This window comes from Cupressus sempervirens, chromosome 5 (assembly GCF_028749045.1).
Source record: "Cupressus sempervirens isolate cs-2001-9-10 chromosome 5, ASM2874904v1, whole genome shotgun sequence".
NCBI lineage: Eukaryota > Viridiplantae > Streptophyta > Pinopsida > Cupressales > Cupressaceae > Cupressus > Cupressus sempervirens.
The window spans coordinates 1035256180-1035276370 of NC_143122.1; positions in this window are offsets into that span (position 1 = coordinate 1035256180).

Genomic DNA, 20191 nt, shown 5'->3' on the forward strand with positions numbered 1-20191 from the left:
CATTAGCCGCATGATGTGTCTTAGATTGATCACCTCAGTACACACATATCTACTATTTTGTGCATCTTGATTATGGTTCCTTGACATGCAGTTCTTTTGGCTCACTTTTTTGGTTTCTTGTCACCTCACCCTTGTCTACATTAGGGTGTTCTTTCTCATGCTTCATTGGTTTGATTGATTAGCTCTTCAAGCTTTAGTGTTCCATGCCATCTGTATCTTTGAGTTTAGTTGATTGCCTTTGTGTGCCTCCTAATTTGATGAAAATTATAGTCTTCTCTACCTAGTCAAGTTCTATTTTAATGGAGGTTCTTCATATTAGTAGTTACTTTTAACAAAGCTTTGCAGCTTCTACATGCTTCAGTGATGTTCTCCATGATCATCTTTTGTTCCTATATTCTAGGACATTCACTAGTTTGTGTTGGTCTAATTTTTGTAGATATTTTTCCCCATTTTCTAAAAAAATTAGAATTGAATTTGTCAAGTGGAGACTAGGGTTTTTGTTTTAATCCTGCAAAATCTTGGTAGCATTTGAATTTTCTTGTCAAATCCCTAGGTCTCATTTCCTTTTAAATTTTTCGGGCGTGAAACCTTTTTAAAATATGCAAATATTCTCCATCCTTTACAAAATTTTTGTGCCTCGAGTCTCTCCATTTCTTTTTTGTTTCTCACTGTTGGATCCCTAAAAGATCTACGGCGATCGTTGTCTCGCTATGAAAAGATGCAAGTGTTTTACCCTTACCGACATAGCACCTGCCATTAAGTTGAAGAGCGGTGCTAGAAAATGGAAGTACGATGATCGAAGATTGTATTGCTTCAAAAATATTTGATCACATTTTTATCGCAGACCTATTAGAACCTGAAAAGGGATTAGAACATTGAAGTACAAAAGGCATCAATAGAAATCTCAACTTTTCCAATTAGTCACTTTGTTGCTATCAAAAAAATTGAGCACTTCGCCATTAGCGACCTGGTGCCTTCACCAAAAGTAATGGCCGATAGTCACTTTTAAGTTTTCTGGTGACCATAAGTTTTCCAAGCTACATGATGGACGTGTGGTTTTATTGTTATGTTAGAAGCATTAAAGAGGGTGGTTATAACTTCACTTGCCTTTATCTTTCTGGCCCCAAATTTTGATAAGTCCTCAGAAGTCGCTATGTCACTATCAAAAAATTTATGTTTCTCGCCATTAGCAACATAGTGCCTAGATGAAAAGTAGTACTGCGGCAACATTTTAGAGAAACTGGGTCCCAAACAATGCTCTGTCAAATATCAGTTATAAGGTTTTGGCACACAATGGCATCTAGTGGGATACACGTGTACACCAGGAAAAGTGACGGTACCAGAGGTCGCTATATCACTATTGGGAAACTTATTCTTCTCACCATTAGCGACATAGCACCCAGTTGGGAAATAAACACATAGTGGGACCCAAGCAGCGTGGTAATATGGCCAAGTTTTTAAAAATATGAATTTATATGCCAATAGTGCAGGGTTTTCTCACATCATCAATAACTAGACCCATGCCCTAATTCATGAAAGATATGAAATATTCTGATCGTCAGATCAATCTCAAATCTACAATCATTGCTATCTCGCTATGGTGAGTTGCACGAAGGTTACAAATAGTGACATAGCGAGAAGGGGCCCATAATATTTCTCTTAAGTAATGCATCAAATCTCTCCCACACGATCAATGCAAAATCAATGATGGTTGTTATCTCGCTATGGCAAGGTGGTCACTTTTTATGTATAGTGAGATAGCGTTTCAGCGACACGTGTCCTTAGAATTCTATGGGTCCAGTTCAAAAGCACCAAAAATGAAGGAAAGGTACACATAGAAAATTTTCATTGGTTTGACTACCAACTTGTCAAGAGGAACATGAGTCATCTTTGCTTGCATCCTTGGATCATAGGATTTTTTGAAAATCTACGGTGTAAATTTGAATGTAGAAGGTGATGCCACCCTATGCATTTATGAGAATGAAAGCTTCGCATGTAAAAAAAAAAAAATAGAGTATATCCAGAAGATTTTCTTAATTCCACCTTACATGAATAAATATTCCAAGTGTTTCTAAGCAGAAGCAGTTATTGAGAAGACCGTGCTAAATTTGGTAAGACTATGAAGCAGTTTGTTCACAAAAAGATTGCAGAAATACTAAAAAGAACTAGAGCGGAATTCAAAGTAAGTATTTGCACTATAATCCTTGCACTATTTTAGTTTCTTCGAGAGTTAATAAAATATGGCTCCAAAGCAGAAGGTGTTTTCTGGTCATGAGAACTATTTGGATAGGAATGTCCACGATGATTTGCTTGAACTGCTCCCTCATTCCACCATTGAAACTATAGAATTTTAAAAGATAACTTCATTAAACCCTAGGTTGAGAATAGAAAATTGGTTGTATGACAAGGGAAACTAGGTTAGGGATGTAACAACTTCATAGACTGGTCTTGTTTTTTTCAAAAAATGGTTTTCAGAGAGGAACATTTTTTCCCCACATGCCAATATCTGGAATTTTGATCTAGGGAAATTGGTGGTTCCCAGTGTTTTCATGGACTATGATCTTTTGGAAGCTATAGCTAAGAACTACAACCAAGCCCTTAAAGTAGTGAGGAGAGCTGATGGTGAAATCTTGATTACAATTAGCCCAGAGGAAATTAGGGAGGTTTTTAGTTTAAGGCCTTTCATTGATTATCATGTGCCCATTTATTTGAAAGGGTTAGAGAATGAATATATGTCTAAGAAAGATGCAATTAGGCAAGGTGCATTGAGGGCACACATAGGTAAAATTGGAACCCTACCAGCAATAACAACATCCTCCAGGGAACCTTTCAAAAGGGCATATTTCAATTCCAGGGCTATAGAAATATATAGATCCCTGTGCAAAGTTTTTGGGAGAGATGAAGATGAGTTTATGCCTATGGATTTTATGTATATGATTAATTAGATTTCCTCTTTTGGTGTGGATATAATTTTTGATTTTTCTTCCTACTTAGCTAAGGAGATTCGCATTGGACTGATTGGGATTGCTAAGGGCAAGGTGGAACAAACTTTTGGCCATTATTCTCTGTTGATGCACATGTTCTTATTCAAGGGAGTTACATATTTTGGTAAAGAAATGAAATTAAACAGAGAAGAGAATGGGGAAGAACTACCAGTTCAATTGTGGAGTGCCAATATGACTTGGGATGCAAAGAATGCTAGTTTTGTCAGGTTTGATAGGTATTTCACTTCAAAGCTAAGATGCCTCTTATGAATGGATAATCCCAGAATCCCCAAAGCGCTAATGGATTTCATTAGGCCTATGGACAATCCAAGTGGTTTGAAAGTTTCACATAATTGGGGAGATTTTATTCCATACTCTATTTCTACTATATTTAGAGTATATGGTTTTAAAGGAAGCCCTCACGTACTACCTTACCAAGTGCCTTTAAAAGTAGGAGTAGCTGAAATATTGTGGTAGTTGGGAGGAGTGGAGGAAACCCTTCTATTGAAGAGACAAAAGGGGTCATTTTTTCCTACTTGCACAGTGGCTCATCAATTTTTAATCACAAAAGGGGGTTGGCTTTCTCTACACAAGATTTTGAATCCTTATAAGATGGCTACTTCTCACCCTCATTTTTGTGATTCTAAAGGTTTTTATCTTTTGGCTCTGAGGCATAGAATTAAGCTTGGTAAAATTGAGCATAAATTTTATTTTTCTGAAGACTTAATAAGGAATGAGTACTCCTCACAAGAGCAAGAGACTAGAAAAGAAAAGTGGAGAGTCTTTTCTAAAATTTTGGATTTCATTCATTATTTTGATCCAGATTATAGTCCTTTGGACGATGCAGTTACAAATGTAGATAAGATGAGAAAACTTATAAATACTTTTCCTGAAATAATAAAGGCAATGAATGAGAAGAAATAATTCTTTATTAGGTTTTACCCGGATAAGGCCAGGGAAGTAATGGGAAGATTGGGTTTTACTCCCAATATAGGGGCAGGTCAATTAACTATCCAGAAAAGGCCAGGGTATACTATTATTCAAAATAAAAGGAATATTGTGGACAAAGGCAAACAAATAATTGAGTCCACTAGTAATGTTTTGGAAGAGAGGCCTTCTGAGCCCTCCCCTAAGAGGAGAAAAATAATAAGGGAGGAGGATCCTCATGTTGAGGAGTATTCACCTTCACAGACCCCTTTGAGAATTGAGGAGGAATAGCTCATCGATGAGAAAATTGAACAAATTGGGTCACAAGAGGGAGTTTTTGTTACCCAAGTAGAGATTGATGAAGGGAATCCCTAGGAGCCTCTTGTGTCAAGCTTTGAGCTGACTGTAGTAGATTTTAGGGGAAGGGAATTGGATCCTATTTTGGAATAAGCTAGTTAGCAATTTTTGTTAGATGATAGTTTTGTAAAGTCTAGGACTTTCCATCAGTTTGCTTGGAGGACAAACATGCACATTTTTGAGGAAAGATGTAAGAATACAAAAATAGAGCATCAAAAAATGGATGAAGCCTCCATCCAAAACCAAATAAAAGAAAAAATGATGCAAGAGTTCCAGAACATTACCCTTCAAGAGGGAAGGCAAATGGTAAAGACTTCTAACATATTATTGTTGCCTAATTGGGATATTGCAGATGCATTGATTTTCAATTCTATTTCTAATAAATTGGAGTTACAAGACCCAAATAAAAAGGAGTTTGTATGGATTGCTTTTAGTAATGACCAAGCTACTCTTGTCATGTGGTCACTAAGAAGAGGATCCAGGATTGTATCAGCACAACCTGATGATTCAGGACTGATAGGGAATATCATTGTAAAGAGAGTTGTTGATACCTCACATGTACAGGCAGCCCACATGAATGTAGATTATTCTCAATTTTCCTTGGCTACTGCAAAAAGTGAACAAAAGAAAATGATTGAATTAAAGAGAAAATATGAGGCAGTTGTGGATGCCTACAATAAAGAGGTAAAAAAGAGAATAGAGCTTGAGAACAAGCTATTGGGAAGATAGACTAGGCCTAGAATAACATACCCTTGTCCCCTAGTTGAACCCTTTACATCCACCCCCCTCATAGAAATACCAAATACACCCCAAAGGCCATAGTACTACACTGTTGAGGATTTTGAAGAAGAAAAGGGTAAACTATGGGCCCTACATGTAGAGTTGGAGGCAAAATATGAAGATAAATTAAGAAAAGCTCTCACATATTTGGGGGACAAAGTTGAATGGCCACTAATTCATGATTAGTTGGCCAGGGTGATCAGTATCTAGGAGGAGTTGAAAGCCAATGATGAGGCTTTAAATCCTATCATGAATAAATGGGTGAGAAGGGAGAAAGAAATGACATTTTTGTGTTTCTCTGTCATAAAGAATTCTTTTGATCAAATTGAAAAAACCTTTGATATTGTTTCTGATCTTGCTGATTTTGATAATAAAAGGATTCATTTATAGAAAATAATAGTAGGCTACTCGAACAAGTACAAGAGCAAAAAATTCAGTTTATTTCCTCGTGCCCTAGATAAAAGAAATAATTTGAAAAACAAAGATGAATGGGCAAAGGAACTTGATGATTTTTTTGTTTAAGGATGAATAGAATTGTAAATGAAATAGGGCATGCATGGTGGGATACCACAACGAAAGAAATGGTGAAGGCCCAAATATTCTTTGATTTTTTAAAATAAGAATTTGTTACTATTGATAATGAGGCTAAGTATGTGGCCAATAGTGGCATGTTGTGATGGTTAAGTTGTTGTGTTGTTATCCTTGCCATCAAGGTTCAAATCTCATGGGGATGAGGTCCCCCATTTGTGGCCTCACTGGTTCATAGCTCTAGATCAAAGTGTTTACCCCTCTCTTTTTTTTAAAATGAGGCTAAGTATGTGTTAAAAAGATAGAGGGATATCTTGCAATTCAATTGGCCAGATGATACATTGTTTGACAAGTGGATGGCATAAATAGCTCCTGGTGAACAGTTTGATGAAGATGAAACTGATAGTGATGAGGTGCAGGGTGAGGAGATTCAAATTATTGACACCATCACTACACAAGGCCAACGGGAAGAAGAAGACAAGAATAATCAGTCACTTTTAGTTGTAGGCCTGGGCCCACATGATGCTAATACAACCAAAGAAGAGAAAAAAGTAGAAGTTACTCCCACTTTACAAGATAAAGATGGTGAAAACCCACAAGTGGAGACTAACTTGCAATCATCAGAACAAACTTCATCGTTGGTTAACTTGGTAATTGTATTAAGAGAAGGATCAGAATAGCAGCCAAATCAATAACAATAGAGGATGTGACAAAAGCGGACACACCAAAAGGAATGTTTGATCTAGACATCTTCTATTACCCACAATTTTGTCATTTTATGATAGGTGTATGTAATTATCTCTTGTAAAGGACACCTATCATTTTCTCTTGGCCTAAAGCTTGTTGCATCTCACACTTTATAAGTGAGATTCCAAGGCTAGAGAAGGGTCTGATTTTCTAATGCTTAAGTGATACACTTAGTTTGTTTTCGGTCCAATGTTTAGAGCAAGTTTTATGGTGTATTATCTCTATTAGTTCCTAAGAATACATTAATATAGAATGATTTCTATTTTTTTCCTAAAGTCATTCTGATTTACTGCAAATGTATACAATTTTCAAAGAAAATGAATACAAATTATGAGCTATCCTCATATCAGTTCTTTCTGAATTTTGTCTCCTTTTAGTTACTTGGTCATCTTGATATTGTATGAGTAAAGGCTTGTGCAATTGTATGTAATCCAGTTAGGTTGTATATCTGTTCACCACTTCTATTAGTTCAATGGATTAAGTAAGAGCTTTGATGAATTTGATAAGGTTGCTATAGTAGTAGGAAGGATTTTTGAATGATGAATTCTGATAAGAATTGCTGATAATATTTGTTGTAAGGCAACAAATTAGACCAATGGATTTGTGGTAGACTCTAAACCCCAATGGATTAGGCACTAGTCAAATTTATTCAGCTGGAAGAGAAATATGTCATAAATGGTTTTCAAATGTAGAATTATAATCAATTTTACTTTTATTTCTTGAAGATCTTCAAAGTTGGTCGGTAATTTTTTGTGTGGAATGTTTTAGCTTCAGTTAACCGCTATTGCTAAGAACACATGCAGATCTATAGAAGAATTTTGGTCAAATCTATTATATGGGATGTGTTTATCAAATTGTCAAGAATTATGCATGTATTTGAGGATTTGAGATGAGAATTAGAATGAAACTAAAATAATTCTCATATAGTGTTTCCAGTCTTGAATCATCCCTGGGTATACCCACCCTGGTTTTGTAGAGCCTAAAGAGCAGAAAACCACCTGTGGTTTTTTCGAAGTTGGGTCCAAATGAGTTGCACATATAATTGTTAATAGGAATTGGCTAATCCTTAGATTGTGTGAGTGATATCATTTTGGTATTGACCATTATGTTTCTCAATAGTTTTAAAACACCAATAGTTTGGAGGCTTCTTCAGTCCTTCACTAGTTTTCTTTTAGCATGTTTTCCATCTCTTTTTGGAGTAGAGTTTTTTTGATGTGATTGATGAGGCTAATTATTGCCTCTATTTCATGATAGTTTTTAAACTCTTTGTTAATACTCTGTTTCATTTTCATCAAGACATTTGTGAACCTGTGTTTACCTAAACCAATGGTTAACCTATGGGTAGATAGTATGTCATCTTTTGCCAATATCATATATACGATGCAGTCTTTCATATAATTATCAAAATGTGTGTTCTTATATTTGAATATAATTTGAAAATGCTTATTTGCAATAATCTCTACATTATAACTAACCTATTATCAATGAAGTTAAAGATGATCAGAAGAATTCAAAGATGAATATTGAAGATAGCCAATAGCATTCAAGGAGAAAATAATGTTGAGATGTAGCCATGGTGGAGAAAAGTCATAACAGTTCCAAAGGACATGGCAATGAGTATGGAGGAGCTATGAAGACTTATTGCATTCTCTACATTTATTATTATGGCAAGCGGTTGTTTAGACTTTATTATTCCTGCCTTAAACCCTTATCTCTTCTTCCCACCTTGAGCTATTATTTTCCTTCTTTCTCTCCTGTAGGTATATAGCTAGGCTGTTTACTTTTCTATTTGAAATAAGCATCGATCTCCTATATATAGGAATTGGACCAGTGTGTTAGTTTAGTTAGTTAGAAGGAGAGATTTTATGAGAATAGACTATTAACTTTTATAGTGAGTTGTGTTTTTACAGTTCCATGTGTTGTTTCTATGTAATGAATTTTTGAAATGTAATGAAATAGTTTTTGGCTTCTATCCTATGTTAGTAGTTTAGTTGAAGCCAACCAAGGGGGCCCACTTGGGAGGTGGATTATATTAGGATAGTATAGATTTATTTCCAAGCATTTTTTGTATTGCAAGTAGTTGTAAGTTCCTTCCTATAGCATCATACTTCGTGAATGTTCTTGCAGCATATGTGAGAACATTTATAGTGGATGAACTGAGTTGGAATTTATGTTAGCCTTTCATTTTATTTCCAATATTCATAGATTAAGTCTGTTAGTGTCCTATAGTAATAGTGTAAGTTCTTTTCCTTGCATTTTACTTTCCTACAGCACAAGCATAGTGACTCATTAATAGATCTAGTGCACATAATGTGCTGACCATTTCAAGTATACGTCCCTAGGTTGACAAGATTAAATGCACCTCATAGTGGGAGAAATAATCCTTAGATTGAATACATTATTCCTAAGCATGTCCTAGAGCATGATTATTATACACCTATTGTGAGGTGGATCATTTTTGGCATCATTGTCGGGGATGGTGTCAAGATAGGAGCATTTTTGAGTCATAGTTCTTAGAAAAAGTTTTTTAGAATTTCTAGTTTTGAAGCTTCCTTCACCAGTGTGAAGAGTTTAATTGAATGCATCAAAGAGGAAGATGATGAGATGAATATGGTAGATTTCTTCCACGGAAATCTATTAATTTGAATGAAGAAATTGAAAAAGAGAAAGTTGAGTTGCCTTTTGAAGATGTAAGCCCTGTTTTTCCTACAGAATCATCTTCAAGAGCACAACCTATAGATACAAGTGGTCTTCAACCTTTTGCTGAAATTTTGGCCAGTTTCCTTGATAAAATTGCCTTAAATCCACTAGTTGTTAATAACCTAGTACCTAATTTTCCTTTTTAATAGCAACCTCATAATCTAATACCTCCAATAATGGCACAACCTACTTTTCCATTCCCTCTTCCAAGTCTTGTAACCAATGCTAATCTCAAAAACATACCTCCAACTACTCTTCTAAAGTTATATGGTCTTGCAACCAAAGACCCTAATACTTTCTTGTTTGGATTTGACATACTTTTTTTTAGTTTTGACTAAAACATTGAAGCCCATAAGCTCAAATTGTTTCCAACAACATTGAAAGAATCAGCTCTATGATGGTTCATGGGCTTAGGAGCCAATGCAACAAGAACTTGGGATGAGATGCAAACTCTATTTATGGATAAGTATAAAGAGTATTGTAAAGCATTTGGTTCAAGAGGAGATTATTTCTTTAGGATATCACAAAAGGAGGAAGAAACATTGGAAGACTATGTTTCACGTTTCTTAAATACACTATAGAAGAACCCTCAGCATGTGTTATCTAAAGATTCACAAAAGCTAGTCTTCCTAAGAGGTGTGAATGATGACTATCTAGAAGCATTAGACCTAATGGCTGGTGGTGATGTATATCAAGCTTCTTGGGATGACCTCAAGAAGATCTATTAGAACTATTCAAGGTGAACAATGAAGAAAGGCCGAAGACCTCATTCCACAATCGCTAAAAGAACTACCCAAGGTATTTCAAAGCTCAAGATATCTAATCTATCATCAAATTTAAAATAGGACATCATCAATGATGTTTCTACATATTTTGACACAATGAATGCAAAGAAGAAGCATGCAGAAGCTAAGTTACAACTAGCTGAATACTACCCTCATTGCCGAAAGTAGAAGAAGGATTGCCAATGTAAACTAGTTGCAAGCATGGAGAACCAGCATCTTCCAACTAAGTACCTCAAGATAGATGGAGATGATGAGCAAGTATTTTTTGTTGCTCAATGTCGTCCATGGGCCCAACATCAAGGCATGCCTTAGGACCCTTTGCAAAATTCAAATTTGTATGGTAATCAATGGAAAATTTGTAATCTCCAAGGTCCTCCATAATATCAACCTAATTGGAATAATGTTGGGATAAACAATCTGCAACAGCTCCAATGGCCTCAAAATTCCTAATCATCCTGGCCTAACCAATAGAGTAACCAATGGCAGAACTAATAGAACTACTAGCAAAACCAACAAAACCAATGGCAACCACCCTAAGGGAATTGGCAGTCTACGAACCAATGGAGGGGATCTCAACAATGGCCTAACCAAAATACCAGTACTCCACAATTACCACCTCTAGTTCAACAACCTACTCTAATGCCACCACCTACAAATCTTGGACCTCAAAAGCATACACAATTACCTGCACAACCTCAGCCAAACCCAAATAGCCAATAGCCATAGCAACCCATGTATAGTGTTGATGCTCAGCAATATCCTACTTATGGTCTGAGTGTTGCAGATATACATCTGAGATCTGGTACAACTTTACCAGCACCTAAACCACCCTTTATAACTAAAATACCAAATCCTCTTGTAGCATTAGAACCCTCAGTTGTTGAAACAGTTGACCCAACCAATGTTACTATGTCAACCCAAGCTCAACCAGTAGTGGAACCTCCTTTTCTAGAAAATTTTATACAAACAAAACCTATACAAGCAGAGGAATAGCCTTTTGATATTGTTGATCAGTTGAAGAACATACATGTCAAAATTCCCCTATTCCAAGCCATTTAAGATGTTCTAGTTTATGGAAAAGCCATTAGAGATGCTTGCCTAAAGAAGCCTGGAAGGAAGAAAAAGGACCCCATCACAGTCCATGTTGTAGGACAATTGGCTGACATTATGTTAGGAAAATTGGTCACACCAAAATATTCTAATCTAGGTAGTCAAGTAGTGAATGTCAATATAAATGGTCAGTCTGTTAAGAATGCCTTAATAGATCTTGGCACTACTATAAATGTCATGGCCAAGGACACTATGAAGAAGTTGAAAATAGAGGGATTAAGGGCTACTCCAATAATTCTGCAACTTGCAGATAGTTCTACTGTCACTCCTGATGGGATGATAGAAAACATAGTTGTAACCTTATATTCTCTAGAGTATCATGCAAACTTCATGATTCTATCCCCCAAAGTTAATCTATCTAGCTACCCTGTCATCCTAGGTTGACCATGGTTAGCCACAGTGGATGCAAATATAAGTTGTAGATTAGGGAATATGACCATATCCAATGGCCAAGCAACAAAGATATTTGATTTATATCCTCTAGCACAATCATTACCAGATTTGAGCACATCTGTTTGGCTAGATTTAGGGGATGAAGAAAAAGAGTTAAATTTAATATTACAGCTCATGATGTTGCATAGACAATCATTTCTAAAGTTGCAAGAGGAAGATTTAGTACTTCAGAGTATCCTTACTAACAGTTGTGTGGTAGGAAAAGATGTATCTGAAAGTTCTATGTTGGAATTAATCACATGTGAGGAATGTGATGAAAATTGTACTCTACTCAAAGAACCTGACATTCTTCATCCACTCTTACCATGTGAATTAGAAGCAAGTCCAATCTCTGAAGCTGCTATGCTATGTCTACTACTACTATTGAATTGTCTAAAGGTCATAGTCTTCATGTTAATCCCAAATTAACACCCACACAGATGGAACAGTTAAATGAATTGCTTCAAAGGCATGAAAATGTTGGAAATATTCAAGACAAGGTAGGTTACTGAGAGGGGAGGGGTGAATCAGTAACTTATAAAACTTTTAAACAATTCAGCATTTTACCCATTCATCATATATTCAACTAATCTACTGCGTAACTGAAGGAACAAATATTTATTGCACATGTACACAGAGATTTGGTGACCCAAAAACCTTCCAAATAGAAAGTAAAACTAGGGTGGGGATGATACCCACAAAACTTCAATACTGCAGTATAAAGTTGGCCTATTAAGGCTTACAATGATCACTTCTGGTAATCTGCCCTGTTAGGAGCAAGTAGGACTGTTAGATCCACCTTGTTAGAGGATTTACAAACATACAGTGAAGTATGCACTCTGTTAGGAGATTTACAAAAAGACTGTTAGGTCCACCCAGTTAAAGGATTTATAAACTAATTCACCTATTAGGATGAAGCAATGGATCTTCTTACAACTATTTGCATTTAAGATCCTTGTTGCATTGATCACCTGATGTGATAGGTATAACTTTTCTACTCCTATGTTGACCTTGTTGTATTCCCTTTTATTCTGCTACTGATTTGCTTTTACTTTTCTCAAAATATATCAATACCTTCTTCATATGCAAAAATTAACCCTATTTTTTTTTACACCATACCATGTTACAAATGATATCATATATTACATATATACCATTTCAATATTTACAACTACAAGATTGGCCAAAACACAAGTGAACAGAACATTACTGAGTTAGCCAGATAGTAGAAAACTTGATTCCTCAAGCTGACTCGGTGACCTTCTAATACTCGGCATCCACTAGATTACTCGACATCGTCATGCACTCGATAGAAGTAGAGGCCTGATTCATACTAACCACATGATACTTCTTGGAACTCGGTAACCATTGGTGACTCAGTAGATATAGTGTCACTTGGTAAAAGCTAACTTCTTTGTTTACCTTGCTATGCTCAGTGAACACTAAGTTCTTCATTTACCTTCCTGTGCTTGGTGAACATTGAGTTCTTCATTTACCTTCCTGTGCTTGGTGAACATTGAGTTCTTCATTTACCTTTCTTTTCTTGGTGAACACTGAGTTCTTCATTTACCTTCCTTTGCTCGGTGAACACTAAGTTCTTCATTTACCTTGCTTTGCTCGGTGAACACTGAGTTCTTCATTTACCTTCCTTTTCTTGGTGAACACTGAGTTCTTCATTTACCTTCCTTTTCTCAGTGAACACTAAGTTCTTCATTTACCTTCCTTTTCTCGGTGAACACTGAGTTCTTCATTTACCTTCCTTTGCTTGGTGAACACTGAGTTCTTCATTTACCTTCCTTTGCTCGGTAAACACTACTGAACTGCCCATTCACTCGGTATCCTTTGGAATTCTTGGTAAGAACTGTTTACCTACTAAACTTATAAGGTAGCCATTGAATGCTTGGTATATACTGTAGACTAATTGATGAGCTCGGTAAGCATTCTGAATCGAATAAGTGTTTGCACTAATGACAAATATATCATAATTCCAACAGAAAAGGCCTTTGCATGGGACCATAGTGATATGAAAGGGTTGAGTCCTACATTTTGCACTCATAGGATATGCATTAATGAAGGCTTTCTACCACTCCGTCAACCTCAGAGAAGGATAAATCCAAGCCTTAGAGAGATAGTTAAAACTAAACTGTAGAAATTGCTTGATGTTGGTTTTATTTATCCTATATCTGATAGTAGATGGGTGTCACCCCTAGTCATAGTGCCTAAAAAGGGGGAAAAATGGATAATTTGTGTAGATTACAGAGAATTGAACAAGGCCACCAAAAAGGATCACTTTCCTTTACCATTTATAGACCAAGTTCTAGACACTCTAGCTGGAAAGAAGTATTTCTCTTTTCTAGATGGGTATAGTGGTTATAATCAAATTAGTATTGCTCCTGAAGATCAAGACAAAACCACATTTGCATGCCCGTGGGGTACTTTTTCATACTCTATTTTACCATTTGGTCTATGTAATGCTCCTACAATGTTCCAATGAGCTATTATTAGCATCTTTGCTAATATATCACATGATTGCATGGAAATATATATGGATGATTTCACAACATTTGGAGTCACTTTTGAGGAAGCAATGATGAATCTTGAAAACATTTTGGTAAGATGTCAAGAACATAATTTGGCACTTAATAATGAAAAATGTTTCATGCTCATGTAGGAAGGTGTGGCACTTGGTCATTTCATATCAGCTGTAGGAATACAAGTGGATCTAGCTAAGATAGAGGTAATTCAAACATTGCCCATACCTACAAAATCAAAAGATGTAAGATCTTTTTTAGGTCATGTTGGATGTTACAGACTTTTTATAAGAGATTTCAACAAAATAGCTAGTCCCTTGTATAAGTTACTCACAAAAGAAGTTGATTATAGTTGGACATCTGAATGTGATGAAGCCTTCCTACAGCTTAAGAAACTTCTAACTAAAGCCCCAATTTTACAAGGCCCTGGTTGAAATTTATCTTTCCATAGATATACAGATGCTTCTGATTATTCCATAGGTGCAGTTCTAGCACAACAATCTCAAAATCTTAAAAATGCAATATATTACATCAGCAAGAGCCTTCACGGACCAGAATTAAACTACACAATGATAGAAAAATAATTGCTAGAAATAGTTTATGCTCTGAATAAATTTTGGCATTACATAACTGGCTATTCCATATTTTTTCATATTGATCATGCAACAATTAAATATGTCATGAATAAACTTGCTATAATAGGCAGGTTAGCAAGATGGTTATTGTTGTTGCAAGAATTTGATATAACCATTGTTGATAAGCCTGGAAGAGCCAATGTTGTAGTTGATTATTTATCAAGAATCCATCATGATGATACTGACACTACTTTGGTAGATGATGCATTTCTAGATGAGCATTTATTTCACATTGATGTTCAAACTCCATGGTATGCAGACATTGATAATTACCTTGCAGCTAATAAAATACCAGAACATTTTTCTTACAAGGAAAAGAAGTTACTTGTAGAGAAGAGTTTCCATTTCTATTGGATAGATAATCTCTTATTTTACACTAGACCTGATCAAGTCATGAGAAGATGTGAGAGAGAGAGGATGAGACATATGACATTCTACATGCATGTCATGATGAAACATGTAGAGGAAACTTTGTAGCCAAAAGAACAGCCTTGAAAATCTCGACAATTGGTTATTATTGGCCTACACTTCACAAAGATGTAGTCAACTATACACAAAAGTGTGATAAGTGTCAAAGGATGGGATGACCAACAAGAATAGATGAAATGCCTCTTAACCCACAAATGGTGTTAACACAATTTGACAAATGGGGCATGGACTTCATTGGTCCAATTGATCCTCTGTCTAATGGGAAATCCTATATTCTTGTGTGCACTGACTACCTGACAAAATGGGTTGAAGTTAAAGCTATGAAGCATGCTTGTGATGAAAAAGTTGTAGAATTTATGTATGAAGAAATTTTTACCTGTTATGGTGTACCCAAAGAGCTTGTCATTGACAAAGATGTGCAATTTACCTCTAATCTGATCTCAAAATTGATGAAATAGTATAACATAAGGCATCAAAAATCTAGTCATTATCACCCTCAAGCCAATGGACAAGAAGAGGTCACAAATTATGAGCTGAAAAATATTCTCACAAAAATAGTTCATCTACACCATAGGGATTGGACCAGCAGACTACAAGAAGTTGTTTGGGCTTACAAAACAACCTAGAAGACTACTACAGGATTCACACCATTCGAGCTCCTATATGGATAGGTAGCAATGCTCCCCCTTGAATTTGAACATAAAACTTTGAGAACTGCATTGGAATTAGACACTGAACTTCTTGTAGCATAGAGAGAACATTGTCTGCATCTGAACTCTTTGGATGAAATGCGCAAAGCTACTTTGGAGCACACTAAAATTATACAAAAACAAAGGAAACAATAACATGACTCCTAGATCATCAGTAAACAATTTCAAGTTGGTGATTGGGCACTACTATATGATTCCAGATTTAAAGATATGCCAAGAAAGTTGCAGACAAGATGGCTGGGTCCATATGAAATCAGTCATGTGTTTGATAATGGAGCTATTCAATTAACTACCATTGATCCAGTACCTTTCAAATTATCAGTCAATGGTCATAGACTCAAGTTATATAAATGGCCCCAAGCAAAAGAGGACTTCTTGCAGCAGTTCTAGTGGCCAAATTCAAATACAAACAAGGTAACTCTTCCTGCAGCCAAAGGTGTCAACCTTCTGCCTGCCACTCTTCAACATTAATTTCTTTGTGCATGCTCATAATAAAAAATTTATGTTCACATAAAGTTCACTTTCTCATTCACTTCCTCATTCCATCTCATCTCTTTACCTTCCACCCATCCACCTCATCTCATTTATTTATCTTCCATCCACCCACTTTCCACATCATCAATTTTTCATGTTTTCAATAAACCCTACGAGATGCTGATGGATCATGTCACTGATATCACTTCTGTCACCTTTTGGCATGTGCAACAATCACTTAATAGGTATAAGGTTTTCAAATTATAATTCATTTATAGTCCACAAATTTCATTAATTATATTTAATACTACATTCTTTATATGATGGCGGCATTATGTCAGTTTTCTATCCCCGTACCAAGTCTGACAAGTGTGGACACTTGTCCTCATTTTGTAGTAGGTAGGGAAGGTTGCTAAAACCCAATGACTGCATTTATTCATAAAGATTTTTTCTAAATCTTCGTATTTCCTTAAGTACACAAGTGGCTAGGTGTCGTACCCCTTATTTTTGAATGATTTTATCATCAAGCTATGATGTGACTTGTGTTTAAATTTTAAGTGATATGAACCCATTTTTGGAGATTTTCACACACTTCCATGATTTACCCTCATTAAAGTCATATTATTGCTCATAACGAATTGTTATGGCATTAATTATCTGTCAAATGAAATGTGAAATGGTTTGTAAAACAACAATTGAAGCCTGAATTTGTAAGGGGGAAACAGTGAAGTGTTAAAGAAGAATGGGTGGACAATTGCAGAGGAGAGAACTAGTAGAGCATACCATTTTGCTATCAGATGTAGAAGTTGTGAGGAGGTTTAATGCATGTGAATGGTTACCTAGGTAATTTTGGAGTTTGACTACATATGATGAAGAAGCAGCCACAGAATTCATGAGGACATTTGATGAAGGGGAAGCTTATGTATGGAGCTTAATAGTGGTTGCTATAGAGGAACATATAGTAGAAGTTATAGGGTTACCGACGATAGGAGAACATTATCCCAACACTCATGATGCAAGGTCGGCCAAAGCTCAATTTTTCATACCAACTAACCCTCAGATGGACATTACCAAGCAAGGATGTAAGAGAATGTCTCTTCTACCACCATACAATGAACTAGCCATGCACATTATCAAGTACCTCACATGTAAAGGAAAATTTTCATATTTACATGCACATCATTTTAAATTGCTGAGTTGTATAAGGCATAATCATCCAGTTAATGTTCCTAATTTCTTGTACAATATGTTGTGTATTAGTGTGGAAGAAACTCAAAAAGGAAAAGACAATTCCATCACCCATCATGCCCTAATTAAATTACTTATAGAAAGGTCACTTAGGGATGTTTCTCCCCTATCATGGATAGAATTTTTCCAAGCCAAATCCTTCCAACCCCAGGCTGCCCTTCATGAATAGCCTAGTGAGGAGAATGCAATTCTCACTAATGAACCTGCTAAACAAAGTACCCAAGAGGGTAAAACCAAAAATGTGCAAAGTAATCTACAAGAGAACATACAAGAAAATGTTCAAGAAAATGTGCAAGAGACTATGCCTTCATCTGTTCAAGAAACCCAGAAACCTACCTCTAGCCGAACAAAGAGAAAATGAAAACAAATCTCTATTCCAGTAAAAGAAGAGTTGAACCCTATAGTTGCGAGGTAAAAGAGAACTAAGAAGGGTCCTATAGTAGTTACTCCTGCAACAAAGACACCAAAAGGAAAAGGTAGGCAGAAAGCTATGATATTAAAAGAAACCCCTATAAGGAGAAGTCCTAGAATGAGAGGACAAATTTCCAAAGAATCCCCCTCATCCAAGCCATCTACTAAAGAATCCCCTATATAGATTATTCCTGACCACTCTCCTCCTTGCCCTGAAACTGAAAACATTCCTAAAAACCCTAACAAGGAATTTAGGGTTGAGGTTAATGAAAATCCAAATGATACCCCAGTAGACCAACCAGGTACTTTAAGTTGTAGGGATGAAACTATTCTTGAGCAATTTGATCCAAAAATTGCCCTAGTTCCCTATAAATCAACATGGTTTATTGATGTTGTAGAATAATTATGGAGGGAACAGAGAAAGAGGAAAAGAAATCATGAAGAAGACAATGGTTCAATCACCCTACAGAAACTCCTTTTTTAATTGTTTGGACAACATATGTTTGCTAAGGCCTTGTGGGAAGAGGAGAGGAAAAGAATGAAGAAAGATATAGTGTCTCTAAATGGAGAAATTACATATTTAAAGGAGCAGTTTTGAATAAAAAATAAAGGATGGATCATGTCCTCAAGTTGGTTGATCAAGCACTTGCCTGTAGACCGCCACCACGAATTTATGCTCTCTATTTAAAAGAACAATTTCTCTTGTTCCAACTCATGCTAACCCTTAAGAATATCAATGCAAACTTTAAATCAGCCCAAGAATTTTATGGTTTATATCAAACTCTGTCATCCTGGTAGTAGAATTTTCTTTGTGAGTTATATGTGCATAATTTTGTTATCCCTTCATAAACCCAATGGAACCCTTTACTTTATATAGGGGATAAACATTTAAGAGCTTTGATGTCCTGGATTTCTAATGAAGCAAACTATGACAAGTAGCTAAATAATTATAGAGATAAGGAAAGGATAGAACCCCTACCATTAAGAGCCGAAACCAGTAAACCAAAAGAAGTTCTTAGGGATTGGTTTAGGTTAACTTATGGGGATAAGAACAAGGGAGTAAGGGATAGGATCTTTGCTTCCAGAGCCAAGGCCTATGCTGATTATGACAACTTTCCCTATTTTTCTTTCCAGAGAACTATGGCTACTACTAAAAGTAGATGGGCCAGATTACCTAAGTCACTTAAAAAGTCGGAGCCACATAGTCCCATCGACTTGGAAGCTACCCTTCACCAAGCTCCAAAGTATCTAGAGCTAGGAAAATAGGCTAGACCCAAATTATGGTGCTCACTTACTATGCAACCTCCAATGCTCATGTGTCCTTTATATGACATTAATGCTGATAGACTTGACAAGCTGCAGGAGAACAACAGAAGGGAGGTTTGGGAAAGAACACGAGGTTTCTATTATACCTTCAAGAGCAGTAAGAAAGGAAGAGTAGAAGTGGGGGAATTCAGGTCATTGACTAGGAGATGCCATGCTTGAGGACAAGCATCAGTTTAGCAAGAGGCAGATGATGAGGCTAATTATTGCCTCTATTTCATGATAGTTTTTAAACACTTTGTTAATACTCTGTTTCATTTTCATCAAGACATTTGTGAACCTATGTTTACCTAAACCAATGGTTAACCTATGGGTAGATAGTATGTCATCTTTTGCCAATACCATATATATGATGCAGTATTTTATATAATTATCAAAATGTGTGTTCTTATATTTGAATTTAATTTGAAAATTATTATTTGCAATTATCTCTACATTATAACTAACCTATTATCAATGAAGTTAAAGATGATCGGAAGAATTCAAAGATGAACATTGAAGATAGCCAATAGCATTCAAGGAGAAAAGAACATTGAGATGCAGCCACAGTGTAGAAAAGTCATAATGGTTCCAAAGGACACGATAGCAAGTATGGAGGAGCTATGAAGACTTACTGCATTCTCTGCATTTATTATTATGGCAAGTAGTTGTTTAGACTTTATTATTCCTGCCTTAAACCCTTATCTCTTATTCTTGCCTTGAGTTGTTATTTTCCTTCTTTCTCTCATATAGGTATATAGCTAGGTTGTTTACTTTTCTATTTCAGAATAAGCGTCGATCTCCTATATATAGGAATCAGACCAATGTGTTAGTTTAGTTAGTTAGAAGGAGAAATTTTATGAGAACAAACTGTTAACTTTTATAGTAAGTTGTGTTTTTACAGTTCCATGTGTTGTTTCTATGTAATGAATTTCTGAAATGTAATGAAATAGTTTTTGGCTTCTATCCTATGTTAGTAGTTTAGTTGAAGCCAACCAAGGGGGCCCACTTGGGAGGCGGATTAGATTAGGATAGTATAGATTTATTTCCAAGCATTTTTCATATTGCAAGTAGTTGTAAGTTCCTTCCTGTAGCATCATA